At 45.5% G+C, this 21,396-nt stretch overlaps 1 protein-coding gene and 1 long non-coding RNA gene across 3 annotated transcripts in view; one reads left to right on the forward strand and one right to left on the reverse strand.

The window, feature by feature from the left end:
• The window catches only part of ASIC2 (acid sensing ion channel subunit 2), a 1,082,534-nt gene that overhangs the window by 969,059 nt on the left and 92,079 nt on the right, over positions 1 to 21,396 (reverse strand). The window lies entirely within an intron of this gene.
• LOC131275018 (uncharacterized) lies at positions 8,552 to 10,782 on the forward strand. The gene is made up of 2 exons (XR_009182402.2): positions 8,552 to 8,654; positions 9,965 to 10,782. It is a non-coding gene; the product is annotated as an uncharacterized lncRNA (long non-coding RNA).

Below are 21,396 nucleotides of genomic sequence, written 5' to 3' on the forward strand. Positions count from 1 at the left end.
ACAGATGGGAAAATTGATGTCCACAGCCCTCAGCTCAGAATCATCTAGAAGAACAACTTTGTTCCACGTGGCTGGTAGCACTAGAGGGACTCCTGCATTGGCCAGTATGGGAGCCATGTGTGACTGCTGAACACTTGAAAAGTGGCAAGTTTGAATGGAGATGGGCCATAACTACAAAATATACATTCCCTGTCCAAGATTCTGTACAAAAGAGGGATGTAAAATGTCTCATTAATATTTTTGAATATTTATTGTACATCAAAATAATATTTTGGATATATTAGGCTAAATAAAATACATTACAAGTAAATCTACTGTGCCTTTTTACTTTTTGTAATGTGGCTACTAGGAAATTTTAAGTTATATGTGAGGATCATGGTATATTTCTATTGACAGCACTTCTCTGTGGAATAAGTTCCATTTAAGCCCAAGAACGTGCAGGCTTATATTGTAAGAGGGAATATTTCTAATACCAAATGATTTTAGACCAGTTCTTGCCCATCTCAACGGAACTGACCTGAATTTGTTGGTTGGGGAGGGGTAGGGGCATTCAGACCAAATCACCCCCCTGCCTGGATTATTTCTGAGTCTATGAACATCCATTGAGTGAGGTCCAGGGCAGTAGGGGAGGGTGCACGAGGAAGCTCACATTTTAGATGAGAATGCCACACTAAATGCAGCCTTGCTCCCTACAAATCACCTTGATTTGTCACCAAATTAGATGGCAAAGTGGAACATCCAGGCAGAAATGAAATTCCAGCTGTAACAGCAACATCAACCCGGCCCCGCACACTGTCCAGAGAGGGCTTGCCCCACACCAGCTCAGGGCACTGACAGCTCAGGGGGAGGCTCCAAGTATCTGATTCTTTCCCTTGACCAGGAAGGAATCAACCCTCAGCTGCTGGGGGAGTGGGCAGAGGGTCGGGCCCCGGAGACCCTGGCCATTCCTCTCGGGGTCTGCACTTCCCAGGGCCCAAGGCCAAATAAGACTAAAACCCAGGTAACTCTGATCCATCTGGCCTGGGCCTCCCAGGTTCTGACCAGGGGATGGTTTTTATATCACCCAAGTGCATTCTGGGGGAGAAAAACCCCAGCCCCTGTGGTGTCAGTGAACCCCACAGCCTCTGGTGGCCTCCTGCTCTGAGGAGAGCTCTGCCACAGCCCCTATCCTGGGAGCTCAGGCTGTGCAAAGTTCATGTGGAGACCAGGACCCCGCTCGTTCAGGCTTTTGCCCTCTGTGAGTTTAAAAGTAAGGCCCTCAATGTCTCTGATGCTGGTTCCTTCTTCTGAAGGTCTTACTCTAACACACACACACACACTGACACACACAGACACAAACACAGATACCCACAGACACCCACAGTCCACACATACCATAGGCCCTCTTGTTCTCAAGCCCATCACCTACTCACACCTGCTTCCCACCATTCTCCACCTATAATCTCTACTGTATCCCCAAGATAACCCCAGAGGCATGAACTAAACTCTCCACCTCCCATGTAACTCCATAGCAGTATATCAGAGTCATTGGCGACACTGGCCACTTCTCCAGTTCCATCCATGTCCTGTATTTCCAACCTTCTCCTCCAACGACTCCTCAATCACCCACAAACACACTTGATTTCCCACATGTCAGAAATCCTCAATCCCACACCCTCCTCCTCAGACCATCTCTCTCCCCGTGCCCCTCTGCCACTGCTCCACCCTGGCCCTCCTCAGCAGGCTGTCAGTCAGCTTCTGCCCCCACCCCTCCATGGAAACATCTCTAGCAAAGCCGTCAAGCAGTTTCTAATTGCCAAATCACACACAGTCCTTTTAGTCCTCCTACTACCAGCCTTTTCTGGAGCATTTTAATCCCTGCCTGTTCCCTCCTTAAAACTTTCCCTTGGCTCGTGGGGCCGCAGTCCCTCCAGGCCCACCCTCTTGCCTGATGGCTGCTTCTCAGCCTTCACCAGCTCACCCTTTCACACTACTGTTTCCCCAGGGTGTGGCTCAGCCCTCACACACACAACCCTCACATCTGCCATCCCAGATTGATAGCTGTTCCCTAGGCTTCTTCACCCACGAATCCTGCAGGCACCTCTGTGTGTCCTGCAGACTGAAGTTCTCCCTTCTCCAAGACCTGTCTCCTCCCCTCTACCCTGACTTCAGTTCTTTGCCCACCATCCCTGCCTGGCTTCAAGCCAGGAGTCTAAAAGTCAGTGCAGACTTTCTTATTCCTTTGCTCCCACCCATTGCATTCTAGTGAACCTGAACATTTGTCCATGAAATGCTTCCGGCCCTACCCATCCACCACGGACCACATCTATAGCCATGACGCTGCCTCCAATTGCAACATGCCATTTCCATGCTTCACTCCAGGAGCAGCTACTCATTGCCCGGAGGATACAGTCCTAGTGTCAGACTCAGGACAAAGCCCTCTGTAATCCAGCTTCCACTTAATGTTCCAGCCTTCTCTCTTGCCAGTCCCTCATATATACTCAGTACTACAGATATTCCAGACTATTTGTACTTCAGCACTTGGCCTGAGTAATTCCAGAGCCTTGAAGTGTTTCTGGTTTTTGGCCCTCCTTAGATAATCAGCACCAGTGTCACCCCCTTCAGGGAGCTCTCCCTAAGGAATCCCTTCCATCCTTCCAACCCTCCCAGCAGGGCTAACTCATGGTCCCACACATTTTCAATATAGCCCTTAAGAAGTCTAATATCCTAGTTTATATTTTGTCTCCAACAATGGATTGAGCTCCTTCAGAACAGAGACTCATTTTCCTATGAATCACCAGAGTCTCACAATGATGCCAGAACCTAGAAGGCGTTAGACAAATGTTTATGGAGTGAATGAATGAATGAAGAAATGAAATGAAATGAAATGAATGAGGCAGACTAACGTGGCCCAGAGAAAAAGTTCAGAGCCATCTCAGAGCCCTGCCTTTTTTCCTGGGAAGGTCAGCCTCTAGTGTGGGTTCCTGGTGACACCTAGCAACAGTTGCCATGACAACAGAAAGCACTCTTTTCCCAGGGCAATTGTCTCTCCTATCTTTCTTCACCTGGCTCTCTCCCAGCAGGATGCAGCCCCCATGCTTCCAGTCAGGAAGCCAGGGAGAAGCAGCCTTCCTGAAACAGGCGATCTGGTGGTCTGGCTCAAATCTCCTGGGGCAGAGGTTCTGATGAAGAGGGAGAAAATTGGATTTGATGGAATCAGATGTGCTTGGGAGGCCCAGGCAAAGGAAAGAGGCACAGACTGGGCCATTTGGCAGTAGAATCTGGGGGCCATCAGGGGGAAGCTTATCAGAGGGGCCTCAACCTCAGTAAGGAGCTAAGAGATACTGCTGATCCTGGGGTTGAGTGGAGTGTAGGGTTAGGAGGGCAAGGAGGAAGTTGGCCTGATGAATGCAGCTGGAATGCAGACTGTAAAGCCAGACGTTCAGTCTCCAGGCCCGCTGGCTCTAAGGTCCTCTTCAAGGACTCCACTCTTCCCAGGGCAGCCCCAGGCCACAGATATGCTCCTACAGTTCCTGTAGAGCATCACACTTGTAATCGTAGTTCAATGTCAGAAAGATGCCTGAGGGAAGAGACTGTCAATTTTGTTGTTGTTGTTATGTATATACATATATATTTTTAAAGAAACTTTAGATTACATAAATGTTATATCAAAAATGTATGGGATTCCTATATACCCCATATACCCCTTTCTCTCCCATGCTTTTCCTCATTAACAACATTTTTCATTAGTGTGGTACATTTGTTACAATTGATGAACACATATTGAAGCATTGCCACTAACTATGGTCGATAGTTTATATTATGGTTTACACTTGTGTCCCACAATTTTATAGGTTTTGGCAAAATGCATAATGGCCTATATTTGTCATTGTGATGTCATGCAGAACAATTCTAATGTCCCCAAAATGCCCCATGTTATACCTCTTCTTCATTCTCTTTCCCCTCAGAAACTCTGTTGACCACTGTCTTCATATCAGTGTTACAAGTTCTTCCATTACCAGAATAATAAATCTACCTTAGTCCATAGTTGCAATCCTCCCTTATGTTTGTTCATTCCTCAATCTTCTGGATTTGGGGATGGTGATGCCTACTCTGCTTCTGATTGAGAGGGGGCTTAGATCCCATGGAGCAGATTGCTGGAACTGTCTTGCTTGCAGTTGTAGATACTCTGATTTTTGGGATATGCATTTTCCATCATCATCCTTTTGTTAGTTGTCCTGGGTGAGTCCAATATATTAGAGGGTAGGTATTGATTACAACTTTGCTGAGATTCAGGGCTCAACCAGCATATGAACAGCTGGAAGATTTAGTTTCTGGGGCACATATTTAATGAGTATAGTGCTAACTACTGGTTCAAATAAAAGGGGCTGAACAGCCATGTATGGAAAAATTATAAATGAGTCTAACTCCATACATTGGGGAGATAGGTTATCATATATTCCAAGGTGAGGCCCATTGACAGGGTGCCAAATTCTTGGGGTTGTCTGCTCTGCCTATAGTGTCCAGATGTCTCTAGAGCCTTTGGAGACCTCCTGCTTGAGGCACTATTTATTGCAGTAGTTAGTGAGATCCTCTTGAAACATGCATAAGTGTAACCTCTGGAACGACCTCCCTACTCACTTTGAAATCTCTTAGTCATAAAAACTCATTAGTATTTAGTATTTCCCCCTTTTGGTCAGGTCTTTTTCCAAATGCATCACAAATTGGTGCTTAGTAATAATCCCGCGATGCCAGGGAGGCTTATAACTGGGAGTCATGTCCCATGGCAGGTAGAAGGTAGTGAGCTTATATTCTGAGTTTGCTTAGAGAGAGGCCACATTAGAGCAACAAGGAGGCTTTCAGGATGTAACTCTATGTAACTCTTAGGTAATATATAATACTAGGCTAAGTTTCAATTTCACAAGAACAAGGTTCATAAGTACAATCATTAGTATCAAGGGCTTGGCATATTGGTCTGTCCTCTTTCACAAGAGGACTCTAAGGATTCTTGCCACTTTATTAGAGAATGTAGCAGGACTCCTCAGGATGGGAATTCAATATTCTTTTGGTTATTGTGCAGGTCTCCACCCACCAAGACAGCATCATGACAACTTGAACTCATTCCTATTCCATAGAGGTATGCCCCAGGTGTACCCCTCCCCATACATCCCCCCACTACCAACACCCTGCACCAGGGATCCTCCCCTGTCACAGTTGCAACTATTCTGCAATCCAAAACCTCCCCCAAAACAAAGCCAAATAAATAAAAATAATTTAAAAATACAAAATTAAATTTAAAAATATATACAAATTTTATTTTTGCATTCTGTCTTTCATTCTCATAAGATCTGTTAACTTCTACCTACAGTGACAATTTATTCTGTATGTTCCCCCAGTGTCTTATTTTTTTCACTTTATTTTCAAAGAAACTTTAGGTAACAGAAAAGTCACATAGAAATTATGGGGGATTCCTATATACCCCACCCCCTCCTCATCTCACATTTTCCTCTATTAATAACATCTTACATGAGTATGGTATGTTTGCTACAATTGATGAACAAATACTGAAGCATTACCACTAACCATGATCAATGGTTTAATATGGTTCACATTCTGTACCATACCCTTTTACATGTTCTAACAAAATGCTTAATGGCCTGAATCTGTCACTTGCTTTGCTGGTGCCTAGGACAGTGCTCTGCACATAGGAGTTTATGAAAAAATGGCAAACTGTGCTGAGACCAGAAAGGAAGGCAGAGCTTGGGCTAGGAAGCCAGGAAGAAAAGACTCTGAGGGGCTATACTGTGCCAGTTACATTGCACAATACCTTTATGTAAGAAAAGGAAATGGGGGCTCCAAGAGGTTAAGTCCCTTGCCAAGGTCCCACTGCTAAAAGGGGTAGAGTCAGGATTTGAAGAGGTTTCTGCCTTGTACCAGAACAACTGGAGCAACAGGGTGCTTCTGTACCTTCCCTTCATCTGGTTTCCTCGACCCACCTCCACCCCAGACATAAGGCAGGCAGCACCTGCCTGTCAGGTAAGAAGGGCTCTTGCTCTCCGTGCCTTTGTATCCCTCAGTGCCTGGCCCTGATGAAGAAGATGTGCTGAATACCTTGTTGCCAGAAAGGATCCCAGGCGGGTTCAAAGTGGAGAGGATGCCAGTCTTGCCAGCTACAAAACCTTAGTTCAGCCCCCACACTAGAGGGGAGAATTGACTGCATAAGGCTTCTCTCCCCCTTCCCTTTCACCTCTCCCAAAACTGGTCTCATGTTCATTCCCAGCAGACTTAAACACCTTGGGGGAGTCAGGAAAGCAATTCCCATTTATTAAATGCATACTCTGTGCCAGCTTTTAAAGTAAATTAACCTAGTTAATGTTCTCAATAATCTAATGTGGTAGGTATTTTTATTATGCCCTTTTTTTTTTTAAGATTTATTTATTTATTTCTCTCCCCTTCCCCCCCCCACCCCGGTTATCTGTTCTCTGTGTCTATTTGCTGTGTCTTCTTTGTCCGCTTCTGTTGTTGTCAGCAGCATGGGAATCTGTGTTTCTTTTTGTTGCATCATCTTGTTGTGTCAGCTCTCCATGTGTGCGGTGCCATTCCTGGGCAGGCTGCACTTTCTTTTGCACTGGGCAACTCTCCTTACGGTGCACACTCCTTGCGTGTGGGGCTCCCCTATGCAGGGGACACCCCTGCATGGCAGGGCATTCCTTGCGCGCATCAGCACTGCGCATGGGCCAGCTCCACAAGGGTCAAGGAGGCCCAGGGTTTGAACCACGGACCTCCCATGTGGTAGATGGATGCCTAACCACTGGGCCAAGTCCGCTTCCCATATTATGTCCTTTTTACAGAAGAAGAAACCAAAGCACAGAGAGGTTATTTTGACCAAGGTCATACATGGTCACTAAGTGGCAAAGGCCCAGACGGGAGCCCTGGCAGTCTGGCCAGAGCCTCTGCACTGTCATATTCCCACTCTGCTTCCCTCATCTGGTGGAAGAATTGCAGGCTTTGGATCCAATTTTGGACTCCACCACCAGGAGCCAGAGGCATTAAAAAATCTGGTATGTCACATTCATATCCAGGATATGTAAGCAATGTGGTGGCTATGGAAGCAAAAGTATACCAAGATGTGCTTATGAGTATATTCAAAACTGGAAATAATGTAATCCCCCATCCCAAAGTCATCTTCACAGTGAGACACTATGAAATAGATCCACAGGTGATGGAAAGGTATTTAAGATCTATCATTAAGTGGAAACCTCCCACCAACAGGCAGCATTATATATACAGAACATAATAAAGTTGCTGTGAGTAAAAAAGGAGATAGTTATAGATATTGGCATAGCTGAGCATATATCCACTGTCTTAACTGGAAGCATCCATAAGAAATGTCTACCAGTGTTTACCTTTGAGGAAATTGATTGGAAATCTGGGTGTGGAAGAAGAATTTGACTTCAGTTTTATATCTTCCTGCAGTGTTTGAATATTTGTGCCATATCTATAGATTACTTTTAAATACATGGAAAGATGGATTACAGATAGATAAAAATTGTAAGTGCTCTTCCAAATTTACAGGACCTTAGATATTTATCAGGAAACGTAACATTTTAGTGTGTCAGAATAAAAGGGAAATCTGAAATGTATCTCACTGTTTTGGTTATCTCTTGCTGTGTTACCAACCATCTCAAAGCACAGTGGCTTAAAACAACAGTGGTTAACTTCTCATAGTTCTGTGGGTTTGTTGGGCAGTTCTAACCTGGACTCTCTCAAGCAGCTGCCTTCAGCTGGTGGGTGGTCTGGGGCCTGGACTCAGCTGCGGCAGTGGGCCTGCTAGGCTCCTCTCTCTTTGGGGTCTTTCATCCCAGACTTCTTCATGGTAAAGTCTTAAGGATGCAAGAGAATAAAATGGAACTTACAAGGACTCTTGAGGCCTAGACTGCAGAATGTGCACAGTGTCATTTCTGCCACATTCTGTTGGTCAAAGCAAGCCACAAAGCCAGCCTGGCTTCAGGGGCTAGGGAAATAGACCTCGCCTCTTGATGACAGAATTTGTGGCCATATTTCATCTACCACGTTAATGTTAATAGTATAATTGAGTTTGGTTGCCTGGAGTCATTATTTTTAGGGTAAAGCTGTTGATGCATCTTGTCCTGTTCCCCAGTATCCAGTTGTTTCTGGGACATAGTGGATCTGTTTCAATAAATATGTGTTGAATAACAATGAATGATTGGCTTCAGTCCCCTCATCCCCTCAGATGGCCCCTTTGATCTAACTGCTTCAACCTTCCAGACCTTCAGAAGTCATCAACCCCAGTTCAGGCTTGCCTTGAGGATCAGTGCTCTGGATTCACATTCAGGAACATGGCTGAGCCAGGCTCTGTGATGGGCGAGCTCATAGGAATACAGCTTCCATAGGATTCATCACCACCTGTCCCTCTCCCCACCCAAATGGCACAGAACCCCGACACATGCTCAGGAACCTTGGGTTCAATCTATGATCAACCCTTGAGAAATCCTCAAATCCATGAGTTACTAACATTGAGCCCCATTTGTCTCTTCTCTTCTCCAGGTTTCTCTCTACAAGTTCAAATGGCTGTTTGCCCTCCTTGTCATGGAAGATACCTGATTGGGGAAAAGCACCAGAGCAGGAGTCAGGAGACAAGACTTCTAGTCCAGGTAATCCACCTTCCTCCTCTGAGCCTCAGCTTCTGGTAATGAAATGAGAGGCAATCAGACCCTAGAGCCTCAGCAGGGGGCAATCTGGGCCTCCTCTGGTCTGATGAGAACAGCTCCAATTTCAACCTGTCATATACTGGAATATCTTAAAAAACAAGAAAACAAAAAAAAAACAGCTTTATCTAGATACAATTCACATACCATACAGTTCATACATTGAAAGTGAACCATTCATGGCTTTTGTTCAACCATCACTACAATGGGATATCTTTTGAAACAAAGTCTCTGCTCCTAAAAATAAATAAATAAAATTTAAACTACCCCCTGGAAAAGACAGTTTCTAAAATGCCTTTAAGCTGTGACATTCTGGAGGTCGGCGTAAAGGGAGCAGTATCTCAGACACGTGAGCTGGGCTGGGTCCTAAGACGGAGGAGTGATAGAAGAAGATGGGGTGGGAGGAGACACCTGAGCACACCACGATCAGCTTGCTTTACCCAGCACTGGCCCGTGGGGTGGCAGCTGCCAGCAGTGGGGTGACACACACATGGAGCATTCTTGGAAACAACACTGACTGATTAAACCTCCCTCCCATTTCTCTCCCAGGACCCAAAACCAAGCACGATATTTATTTCATGTATTAAACCCAGAGAAAACTCTACCTGAAACAGACTGAAACAAATAAATGCCCTGACAGGCTCAGTTATAAGGAACAGAACTATCTTGTAGCTAACAACCACCTTTCACTCCCTTTCAGAGTCCCAGAGGTGGACTACGTAAAGTCCTGAGTTGAGGGAGCACCAGAGGCCCCGCCTCTCTGTCAGGATGTCTCCCCGGTGTCTGTCAGTCAGTTGGTTAACTGGACTCTACTGAGAATTTCTTAGGGAAGCCAGCACAACAACAATAACAAAAACAACAGACTGGATTTATAACTTAGCTCTGCACCTTGCTAGTTGCATGCATTGGCAAGTTGCTTAACCTACCTGTGCCTCAGTTTCCTTATATGTAAGTAGGTATTCTGATGCACTCCTCAGTTGGACAGTAAATATAAAATTGCCTGGCACACAATAGCACTCAACCATAGTCCTTATAGAACTTCCCCTCCCTCTTCTCCCTACTAAGAGCAAACTGCTCAAGGCTGTGAGAAGGGAGGAATGAAAGCATCTCTGCCCTCAGGAGCTTAGAGAATAGTTTGGGGGAAAAGAGGACAGATCTATCTAGAGATAGAAAGGTAATAACTTTGGGGAATCAAGGTGAAGGAGAGGGTTGGTGAAAGTAACATATGACTGCCTATTTCATCTCTTTCTTTACAGTTTTCCTTCCCCACAACCTGCGGCCCCTGCCAGTCCTCACTACCCACTCCTGTCCTCAATTGCTATGACTCCTGCAGGCTCAGCCATGCCTAGCCCCTGAGACAATGAAGATCTGATCTGGCAGTGGGGTAAGGACAAGCTTTGTCAGAAGTGAGAGTGCCTACTGCACTACCCAAAGCACTACCACTATGATTTCAACGACCACCACCCCATCATCATGCCTTGACCAGCTCACCACTATCATTACTGCAGAATGCTCTCCAAAGATATCCATGCCCCGATCCCTAGAACCTATATATGCCAAAAGAGGTTTTGCAGATGCAATTAAGCTTACAGACCTGAAGATAGGGAGATACCCTGGATTATCCAGGTGGGCTCATTCTACGATGCAATCAAGGTTACAAACCATACGATAGGGACACAGCCTGGTATATTCAGGTGGGTTCAATCTAATCATATGAGCCCTTCAAAGGAGAAAACTCTCGCTGGCTGGAGTCAAAAGGATACAGCAGAAGTCAGAGATTCAAGTGGGAGAGGGTCTCAACTCACCATTTCTGGAAAGCATGAGTAGAAATGCCTCTGACAGCCATCAATAAAATAGGAAGGTTAGTCCTATAACTGCAAGGAACTGAATTTGGCCAACAACCTGAATGAGCTTGGAAACAGATTCTTCCCCAGAACCTCCAGTAAGGAAGGCAACCTTGCTGCTGTCTTGATTTCAGCATCGTAAGACCCTTTGCAGAGGACCAAGTGGAGCCCACCCAGCCTTCTGACCTATAGAAACTGTGAGATTATACATGCATGTTGTTTTGAGTCACTAGGCTTGTGGTAATTTTAGAATATAAACACAATTGCCATCACTCTACCAATCCCCCCGTCGCTGCCATCACTGCCACCCTCGTCCCCACCACCACACTCCCCGCCACTATAACACCTCACCACCACTGCTAAGCACACATCACCTCACCTTTACCATCATCTTTGCCCCCCATCACTGGCACGCTGGGTCCTGTATAAATACTAGACTTCAACCTCTCCAGAAAATAACCCCCTTGCGTGCAACTAGTCTGCCTGTATGGCCTCCACCCTGGGTTTGCATCTAGCACCCTCTGGTCTACACCTGGCTAGTACTCCTGGTCACTGGAATCAGGCCTGCCCCCTAGCCTAATTCTCCCCAGTCCCAGTCCCCTGTAGGCGGGCTCCATTTCCATCTGGAATCCCTGCCCCCAGCCTGAGCTGGGTTCTGCCAGGGACTGGACAGGTCTTTTCTGAAGCTGTGGACCTGCTGTCCACATGAGGGAAGAAACTCTTGCTGCCTTGAAGCCAGTTCCTGCTGTCTCTTTCTTCTATCCTCTAAACCAGGATCAGAACCCTGGGATGCCAGCAGCTGGGTTCAGGGTTGAGTTTGCAACCTTAACACAGGGATTCACGGCATTAGGTCACTTGGAAGATCTCTAAAAATATTAATGCCAGGCCTAGTCTCAGAAACTCTAACTCACCATTTCTGGAAAGCATGAGTACTTTTAAAAGCACCCCTGGTGGTTGTAGTGTGCAGCCAGGATTGCTAACCACTTCCCCAGCGCTTTATAACAAAGACTCCACTCTGCCTCCTCTATGCCCAGCCACAAACTGAACTTGGCTCCTTGCTCAACTTTGCTTGCAGTCCCCATCATTCTATGCAACTTTAGCTAAGGCGTTAAAGACAACAGACCTGATCCCCACACTACCTTTCCAGTCTCATGGCCCATCTATACATCCTGCTCAGAGCAAACATCACCCCATAACTGAAACATTACCAGGAACTAAAATGGTTTGATTGCTATAATATAGATGGCCCACCTTGAAATTATCTCTACCACTTAATACTACCATTATTTAGCATCTACTAGTGGCCGACCACTATGCAAGGGCTTTGTGTAACCCACATACAATCTGGAACCCCACATAGTCTGGTCTCTGTACAGTGTCCCATGAAAGAAAACCTAGTCCAGCAACCAACAGAGGTTCAAAGCAATTATAATCTCTACGGATCCAAAGTGGTTAATTAATGACCGGCACAACTCCCTTAAAATCCCCCTCGGTCACAGCTCATAGCTTCCCTATTGCTTCTCTATGCCTCAAAAGAACTCCTCATTCCAGTCTACTCACTCAGTCCTTCTCTGCCTTCCACCTCCCTTTTCTTCTGCTTATATTTTTCTCTTTCTTAGGTAATTCTTGGCTCTTTGGGATGTAAATCCCCATGACAAACTCCACACCTCTCTGGGTGTCTCTCTATGTGTGTCTCTCTCTCTTGCTCGCTCTCTAGCTCTCATTCTCACTCTCTCACTTCCATTCTCACTCTCTCTCATGCGCGTGCATGCACACACACACACACACACACACACATTCTGACTCTGAACAGCTGCAAAAGCTTGTGAACTAAGCTGGTAGACTCCAAAGACAATTTCCTTAGCAGGCAAATATGGGCAGATGGGACCAGGGAAGATGGAAGAGAGCAAATAAATAGGAATAAAATAAATTATATTAAACTAATGAATATAGATATTGCCTCATTTAACCCTCAGAAAAGCCCTGTGAGGCAGGCATTATTATTATCTCCACTGAGAAGGAAATTAAGGCAGAGGGAAACTAATGAACTTAGTGGAAGCAGGATTTGAACTCAGGCTCATCTAACTCTTAACCCTTAAATCAGCCAGCCCCTCAAAGAGCTTTAGAGAGGGGCTTCTGAGCCCCCAGGCTTGGTGTGTAAAGCCAGAAGGACTGGGTTGCCCACAGCCTGATTTCCTGATTTCACTAAAGAGCTATTGAAAATCTTTTCAGTTCCCAGACTCCTTAGCAACTAATGAGACCAAAAGGGTTAATTCCTGCTCTCTGCACCCCCAGGCCAAGCAGATTGTGAAGAATTACCCTTTTCAGATTTAAAAGAACCTGGTTTTTTGCCCCCTCCCTTACCTCTTTCTAGGCAGAACTTGGGCAGCGTGGTTGCCCAGTGGAAGGAGTCCCTGCAGCTTGGCTACCATCCAGAGCTTTAGCAACTTGGGATTATTTCCCTCCTGGCACTAAAACATCATTAGGGCTCTGGCAGAAAAGAAAATGACTAGAGTGAGGAGAGAAACTCTTCATTTCCCAGAAATTCTGCTCTGGGTTCCTACTGCCTATTTCCTAGCAGGCTGGACCTGCAGTGACCCCAAGAGACAAGCTCTAAACCCAGCCAGGGTGAGGGGCATGTGCGATGTGTCCAGATCCCTCGCCTTCTCCCTACAGCACAGCCACATTTCAGACCCCATTCTTCTGAGGTTTGGAATCATTCACACCCATTTACCTGGGTACTATCTCAGAATCCAGTCTGCAGAGCACAGGAGCAGTGTAAATGAGCCTGGGGAGTGGGGGAATGTTTAACCTACTTAAGAGAATCTCCTCTCTCAAGCACTTTAGCACCTTCCTCTTGCACAGACGCTAAGGACATGTGAGTGCCAGCCACTCTGAGCTGGTCGTCTCGGCCTGCACTAGACAGCACTTGTTCTCGCTGCAGTGTGCCCTGCGGAGTCCTGGTGAAGGTGGCTTAGGGGAAAGACTGGGAGACCCAGCTCCCAGACCCTGCTCTGCCCACGTAGAGCCAAGTCCAGTGCCTTCCTCCTTCTGGGCCTCCGAGTCTTTTTCTAGAAGGTGAGGAAGCTGGATAGGTGATTTCTGAACTCTCTCACATGCACTCTTAGTTTTGGCATGACAGAACCTCCTGGGAATCCGATTAATTCACTAACATACTGAGCACCCCTGTGTGCCAAGGCTGAACTGGATGCCAGAGCTCTCCCCTTGCATTAGAAAGGCACCAACCCTTGCACTGTCCCAGGTATGCTCTCGTTACCCCAAGTGACGCACTTACACACTTATGCACCCAAACAGGTTTCAGTGTTCAGAGAGATGCAGGACCCCTGAGTTCCTCCTTGCTCCCCAGGTGGCCTAATCCACTAGGGTTCAGATCATCCCTAAGGCACCCACCAGCCCTAACAATTTATGCTCTTGGAAATGCTTTCCTTGCCCCTATTCTTTATTTCCAACTATTACTCATAAATAAGACAACATGAAGCCAATGTAACAGGAGGCAAGGAGTTAGATTTCTACTTTAGACCTGGCTTGGTAATCATTTAGCTGCAGGATCTTGAACAAATGACTTAATCTCTGGGAGCCTCAGTTTCCTTGTCAATAAAATGGGTGTAAAAAATGCTGCCCTCGTGTATATCACCATGATGGCACGGAGATTGAGACTATGTGTCCAGAAGGGCTTTGGAGCATATAAAATCCTGCATTTCTATCAAATCCTGATGGTCTTTTTTCCAGGATCTTGTCTCTAGCATACTAGCCATCAAATTTGTCTCAGAGCCTCACATGTCAGGACCTCCATTTCTTCATCTGTGAAAGGGGCATGGTAGGCCAGCACTTATGGAACTATGTGGGTTAGAGAGAATGTGTGCAAAGGTTAACTTCCCAGGACTTAGCACGGGAAGGACTTAGCAAACGGCACAGTTGGGCAATCTGCGCAGTTTGGATTTGGAGGCTTGCGAGAACAGTTTGCTGGGACTTTCTGCAGAGGCTGTGGAAGGCAGTCCTCCTCTCTCAGGCACCTTCACCCTGGACTCCAGGTAACCATGTGTGTTCCCAGCAGCAGCAGGTCTGCCCCGAAATCTTAATGAGATCCGGGAGCCCTGCGGCAGCCAGGAGCTGCAGCCACTAGCCATGCATGAAGTTCATTTAGCTTCTGTAAATGCCTGGCAGTTTGGGGAGCAGGAGACAGGCTTGGCCCTCACAGGCGATCCGTGCTCTGCTTCAGAGAGGATGCGGGAGTAGCATCCCTCCTGAGCCCAGGAGGTTCACTCCCACAGAGACTGCGCGGAACCAAGCAAGGCTCATTATTGTCTTGGGTTTGTTTTCATCTTAAGTTGAAAAGGTTTCCAAAAACAATCATTTCATTGTTTTTCTACTTACTGCTAACTCAATAAAAGTGGTTCTTTTAATTAATTTCGTTGTTTCTCATTGTGCTGTCTAAGAAAGAAGTAAAAATGTTCTTTTTACTCTCTCTCTTGGCTTTTGCAGCCTCCAGCCAATTTTTTCTCAGCATTCATCAAGCCCCCAAATGCAGAGGCGGATAGGATCTCAGATCATTTGGCCCAATCTACCGCATTTTGCAGAGGAGGAAACTGAGGCCTGGAGATGGACAGTGATCCGCTCGAGGTCGCACATTAAGCTAGTGCCAAGTTGGGTTCAAACCCAGCTGGGGAAGGCTCAACCACGCAGGCAGTTCCCGTCTGACAGTTTGCACAGGTTATGCTAGAATGTGTTCTCTGAGAACTGCATTTGGAAAGAAGTGGCGTGATGCTGTAAACAGATATACATGTGTACACACACGGAATGATCATTTTTACAGCTGGAGCTACTCTCCCATTTAAAAAGGAATAGATGAGTTCCTGGACATTTCACTATAAAGCAAATTTCTATTTCAGCAACCCCTTTCTTCCTATTGATTTTCCTCATAAAATCAAAGCAGTAGACTGTTGTAAAAAGAAAATCAGCCTCTGGATTTAATAAAAATTACCCAGGAATGTGGCAATCCACTCTAAATACTCATTTAAGGAGAAAACAAAAGTGCTCCAGTGAAATATTATTAAGAGCCCTGAAAATATTTACAATACCTGGTCTTGAAAATGATAAAGCAAAAATAAGAAAGGTGATCATGTAGTCCAACACCGCAAAATGTGGCTCCTTTAAATTCTGCCTCACGTGGCTTCCTATTTTCCTCCCCTGGCTGAGACATGCCCCAGGCAAGTAGGAATCAGCAAAGTTCCCCAATCTCAAACATCTCCACACCTCCAAGTTACCTCCAAGCTCCAAAGCAAAGGATGCTTTGGAGCATTCTCCACTTTCCCAGGCATTTAAATCCCCTGGCCTCTGTCCAGCCATGGAGGCCTGGTTCCACGGGCATGGAGCTTTGTACCATCCTTAAGTCCTGAAGCCCCCATTTCCCACTGGCCAGACTTCCTTAAGCCTCCCATGTCTACTCGGCTCCACCTCTTTGAAGAATCTTCCCTGATTTCTATATTTGGATGTTAGGATGTTATTGCTGCTTCCATGGACCAACCTGAGCACACACTCTGTAAATCCCTTGGGGCTGTAAGGACAGGTGGCATATTACGTCAGTTCAGATTCTACTTCGTTAGCAGGCTCCCTCAAGACAGAGGCTGTGTCTAAGGTCCCTTTAAAAGGGGTAGTGAAAGGTGTATAGGATTTGGAGACTGAAGTCATGAGTGGAAGTCTACCTCTGTCACTCACATGCCTGACATTGTCTTGTTGACATAGTCATATGCTTTGCCTCATTTTGCTCCCACACTGCAAAGCCAGGAACTTCTCTCTTACTCACTGCTGTGTCCCTAGGACCTAGAACAGTGCCTGACCCATATCATCCCCCGCCAGTGGACAACTGTTGACTGAATTACTGAAAAGAGGTGTAGATTTAGGCATCATGTCTTCTAATGTCATGTATCCACCTTCAAGTGAGAGTAACAACTACCATTCATTACATCCATTGGACTATTTAATCTTCAATCAGCCCAGGGAGAGAGGTATGGAGATCATCTTCCACTTTGAAGATGAGGAAAATGAGGTCCGGAAATAAGTGAGTGTGTAACAGTCTGAAAACAATGGACTAGAATCTAGAACATGGGTCATTAATGATGACTGGGATGTTTTCTTTCAAAAATGAAAGTGGGAAATAAAGGGAATAAAGGCCCAATGGTAGGATCTGCTAGCCTGCATCACTAGAAGTGGAGATATTTTAGGTCGAGAGAGCTCTTCGTGGGTCCATGTCAGTACGACCCACACTTTCCATGGGGCTGGCATTGGCCCCAGACCCAGCATAAGGACTGGAGACTGTCCTCTGGGCTGCAAATCAAAGAGAATCCCCTCTTCCCTTCTTCGCAATTTCTAACACATCTTCTTGGGGGGGGGCATTTTTTTTTCCCTTTGTTCTAAGAACTCTTATCAGCGACTGTGGCTGATTCAAAGTGTCCCCAACATGGGTCCCTTACTCAGGGAGCATATAGTCAGGTTGTATATGAAGGTGCTATGCCCGAGTCAACCTTGTTTTACACACACTCACTTCCAGCTATGAATTTAGTCTTTTAATAATGCATGGATGCTGTCTCATTTACATACTCTACTAGGAACACTTTTTCACCAGCAGCCATTAACCAGAACTTCACAGGAGGAGATGTCTGGAATCACAAAAATATTGGAGGGGATTGTGGAGCAGATGAGAATTGGTTCTTACAGGTGTTCCTGGGGTTGGGCATCATCAATAAATGAAATCTCCCCACAGGAAATGATCTCCTGCTTCTCTCATTATTGCTGCCATGCCCTCATCACACAGAGCAAGTCCTCCTCTTGGGTTAAATCTTCCTGATCCCATCTCCCATAACTCTCCCCGTCATGCTCTCAGTTCTGGCCACTCCGCTCTCACTGTTGTTCTTGGAATGCACCAGGCACTCTCCTGCCTTAGGAATTTTGTACCAGCTCTTCTTTCTGCCTTTCCCCAGATAGCCACATGGCTATGCTCAAGTAAAGGCTTCCCTGAGCCCCCAATTTAAACTTTAAATCATTCCTCACTAAATGGCATTCTCAAGCTCCATCCCCGCTTGGCTTTTCCTCCACAGCACACACATACACACGCATTATAAATTATATCTTCTACTTGTCTATTTCTTATTGTCTACATTCTAGAAGGTTGGAAGGCTCCATGAAGGTAAACATTTTTGTTTTTTCTGTTGCTGCTACTTCAGTGCCTAGAACAATGCCAGGTACAATGTAGGCACTTAAACTTTTGTCAAATGGATGAATGAATAGTCTGAGAAATTTCTCACCACAATAAAACTTTAGAAATGACCCCTATCACCTGAATTGGGAGAGTACTTCATAGTTTATGGAAAATACATACATTACTAATACTATTTAATCCCCACAAAATATTCCCTCCCAGGCAAATGTTATCAGTCTATTTTCAAGACAGAGCAGCTGAGACGCTGAGAAACTGAAGGACTTCCCCCAAGTTCACTGAAGTAGTAATAAGCCTGCTCTTATTCCACTGTACCAGGCTGCCCAATCCAGAGCACTGTCAGTCCCCAAAGCCCTAGCCCCGCACAGTTAGTTCTTCTCTTCATGACTAAGGCTCATCACCAAAAAATGGCCTGGAAAGTAGAGCATAGCATTTTTCAAGCACATCCCTGTGGCATGATATCTATAAGGCTTCAACTGAGGATGTTGCATTATAGGCCCAAAAGGAGTCCATGTTTTCATTGTTGAGCAAAGATTTCATGTACTTCCACCTTTGTCACTGTTTTTCATTCATCCATCTATCCATCCATTCGATTTTTTTGAATGTCTACTATATAAGTTAACACCATCTATGCAAATTTGGATTTTGTCAAAGGGGACCAGTAAATAAAAGTAGTCCAAAGACTCCCTGTGGGTCAGGTTCTAAGTTGATACCTTGAATCTTTTTTCTCACTTAGCCATTAAGCCAATTTTGTAAGGGATCAGTCTACCCCATTGCAGATGTGAAGACAAAGACTAAGAGGGGGTAAGGAGAATTTCCCAAGGTAATGGTGCTAGCAGGTGGCAGAGTCACAGTTGTTGGGCTTCAAAGCCTGAGTTCTCTTTATGCAGTGCCACAAGTGAGAGCCATGAAATTGGAACTTCCTGAGGGGTAACTCCCAGTTTCTTCACCTTCCACTGCCTTCAGCCCCACCTCTCACCCTTCCAGAATTTTTGGTTCTTGTCATTACCAGAGCAGGCAAGTAGGTTTGATGGAGAGTCATCTAATGTAACAAGAGCAACAAGAACATACAAAATTAACATGATGGACCACTCATCATGCAAATGCCACAATTATCCTAGGAGAGATCTTTTTCTTTTTTTCTCAGTGCCCCCCGCCCACCTTTTCTTTCATTTTTGCAAATGAGGAAATGAAGTATCAAAGAAATTAAGTCACTTGAACGATGTCACACAACCATACAAGACAGAGCAGAGATTTAAATGAGGGTCTTTCTAAGAGGCAGCTCAGGCTAAGGGGGTAGTAAGAAAACAAAAACCTATGACAGCAAATATCCTATAGGTCTACCGCGGGTGATGCCCAACCCTAGGCTCTGGATGGGGCACAGAGATGAGGAAGGCTAGAACCCCATGCTCAGGGAGTTTATAATGCACTGCAGAGACACGGAGGGGCTGAACTTGGGCAAAGGGGTATGGATTTTCTGAGGCACCCTCTAGGATTCTAAGCACAATAACATTGTTGGAAGTTCTGTCTCTGATATTCTGAGTCAGGGAAGAAGAGATTTGACGGAGAGCTCAGGAGAGCCTCTGAGCATGGAGCCAACAGTTGTAAATCATCGCAAGAGCCTCTCAGCAGCGCCCTCAAATGCACTTCTATTCAAAACACTCATGTGTATTTTCCTTGAGCATGTAAGACGCAGCGTGATAAAAGGGAGGCAAGGTGTGCAATTGAAAGATTGAGAATTTTGCCATCAGACAGGATTGTTAGCAAACCCATCCATCTCCTCTGATTATAAGCTCTTTGACCTTGGGAAACTGCTCATCTCCCTGAGCCTCAGTCCACACCTAAAACATAGCCATACTAATTTGTCTCAAAAGAAGTAAGTAATCTAACACATGTAGAAACACATAGCAAACAAGTGTCCTTTAAAGGACATTACTTCTCCTCACCTCCCAATTGAGGATAAGACTTGGTGTGAGACACTGTGAAGGAAAAAAGCAAAGAGTTGTAATGATTGTTCTTGCTTTCCAGGAGTCTCTAACTAGTTGGGATGTAGGACACAGGGACACAAAAAGGATCTGCAGAAGAAAGTGCTCTATACTCCAATTTCCTGAGTGATCTCCTGCCTTCAGCCTTCCTCTCTATGACCAATCTTCTTAAGCACCCCTTATACAACACAAAGCTGATCATGTGCCTCATGACCAAGGAATTATTCTCCTAAGCATATGTGTTAGCAGAGCACTCTGGGGTCTGGGCTTCTAGGCTCTTGGCTTATGCCACCTAAAAGAATTTAAGGCCATGCCATAGGTAGGCAAGGGAGTAAAGAGTTTATTAAGAAATAAGAAAAGGAAAACAGTGCACAATCTGAGACATAGATGCAGGCACGTTGCAGGGTGAGAGGCCTGCGTGGGCCCCGGGGTTAGGTCTTCCTTCTAAAACCTTTGCTCCTCCCCCTTCATGATGCTAGGGCGGGGCCCCAGCTGTTCGCAGTTTCGACTGCTGCCTTACCATCCCTGCCTGCAGGCTCTCAGGGGGCCAATGGCGGGCCTGGTTGGGGTTATCCGGGGTTTCTCCTTGACCCTGGAAGGACTTCCAGATGGGACCACGTGGCCAGGCTCCCATGGGGTCCTTCTAGCTTTGTTCTTTAGTAACCGCCTTCCTCTCAGCAGGTTTCGGGGTGGGGTCTCACGGCCCTGTTGCCTGCCTGATCCCAGCTGCCTTCCCTCTTTCACCACACTACCCTGCCTCACGTGCCCAACAGAAATGTGTCCATATGCTCACAAAAGACATGCAAATTTGTTCAACATCATTAGTCATTAGAGAAAAACAAATTAAAATCATAGTGACATCCCACTGCACATTTACCTGAATGCCTAAAATTAAGAAGACTACACGTTCCAACTATTGATGAAATGTATTTCGGAAGGGAACGTAAAATGGTCCAACCCCTTTGGCAACCAGATCAGCAGCTTCTTAAAATTTTAAACAAATACCTTTTATATAACCCAGCCATTTCACTTCTATCTACTTACCCAAGAGAAATGAAATACATCTTCCCAAAAGACTTGTTTATGACTATTCATAGCAGCTTTATCTATAACAGCCAAAGAAACCAGAAACAACCCAATTACCTATCAACTTGTAGATGGATAAACAACTGTGGTATATCCATACAACGAACTAGTCCTCAGCAATGAAAAAGATTGGCCTATTGCCATGCACATTAATAGGGATAAATCTCAAAATTATAATGCAGTATGAAAGAATCCAGGCCAAGAAAAAAAGAAAACGGTACACACTGCATGATTCCATCTACATAAAATTCTTGAAAATGCAAAATAGTATATAGTGACTGAAAGCAGATCAGTGGTTGCCTAGAGACAGAGGTGGGAGGTGGGAAGGACAAGAGGGACGGATTACCAAGGGGAATGAGGAAACTTTCGGTGGGGAGACAATGATGTCCACAGTCTTGATTGTGATGAGGGTTTCACGGGCTTGTGTGTGTGTGTATGCACATGTATATGTATGTGTCAAAACTGATCAAATCATACATTTTAAATATGTGTAGTTTATTGTACAGCAAACTGGAAACAGTGCAAATCAACAGTAGACT

This window comes from Dasypus novemcinctus, chromosome 21, assembly GCF_030445035.2.
Source record: "Dasypus novemcinctus isolate mDasNov1 chromosome 21, mDasNov1.1.hap2, whole genome shotgun sequence".
Lineage (NCBI taxonomy): Eukaryota > Metazoa > Chordata > Mammalia > Cingulata > Dasypodidae > Dasypus > Dasypus novemcinctus.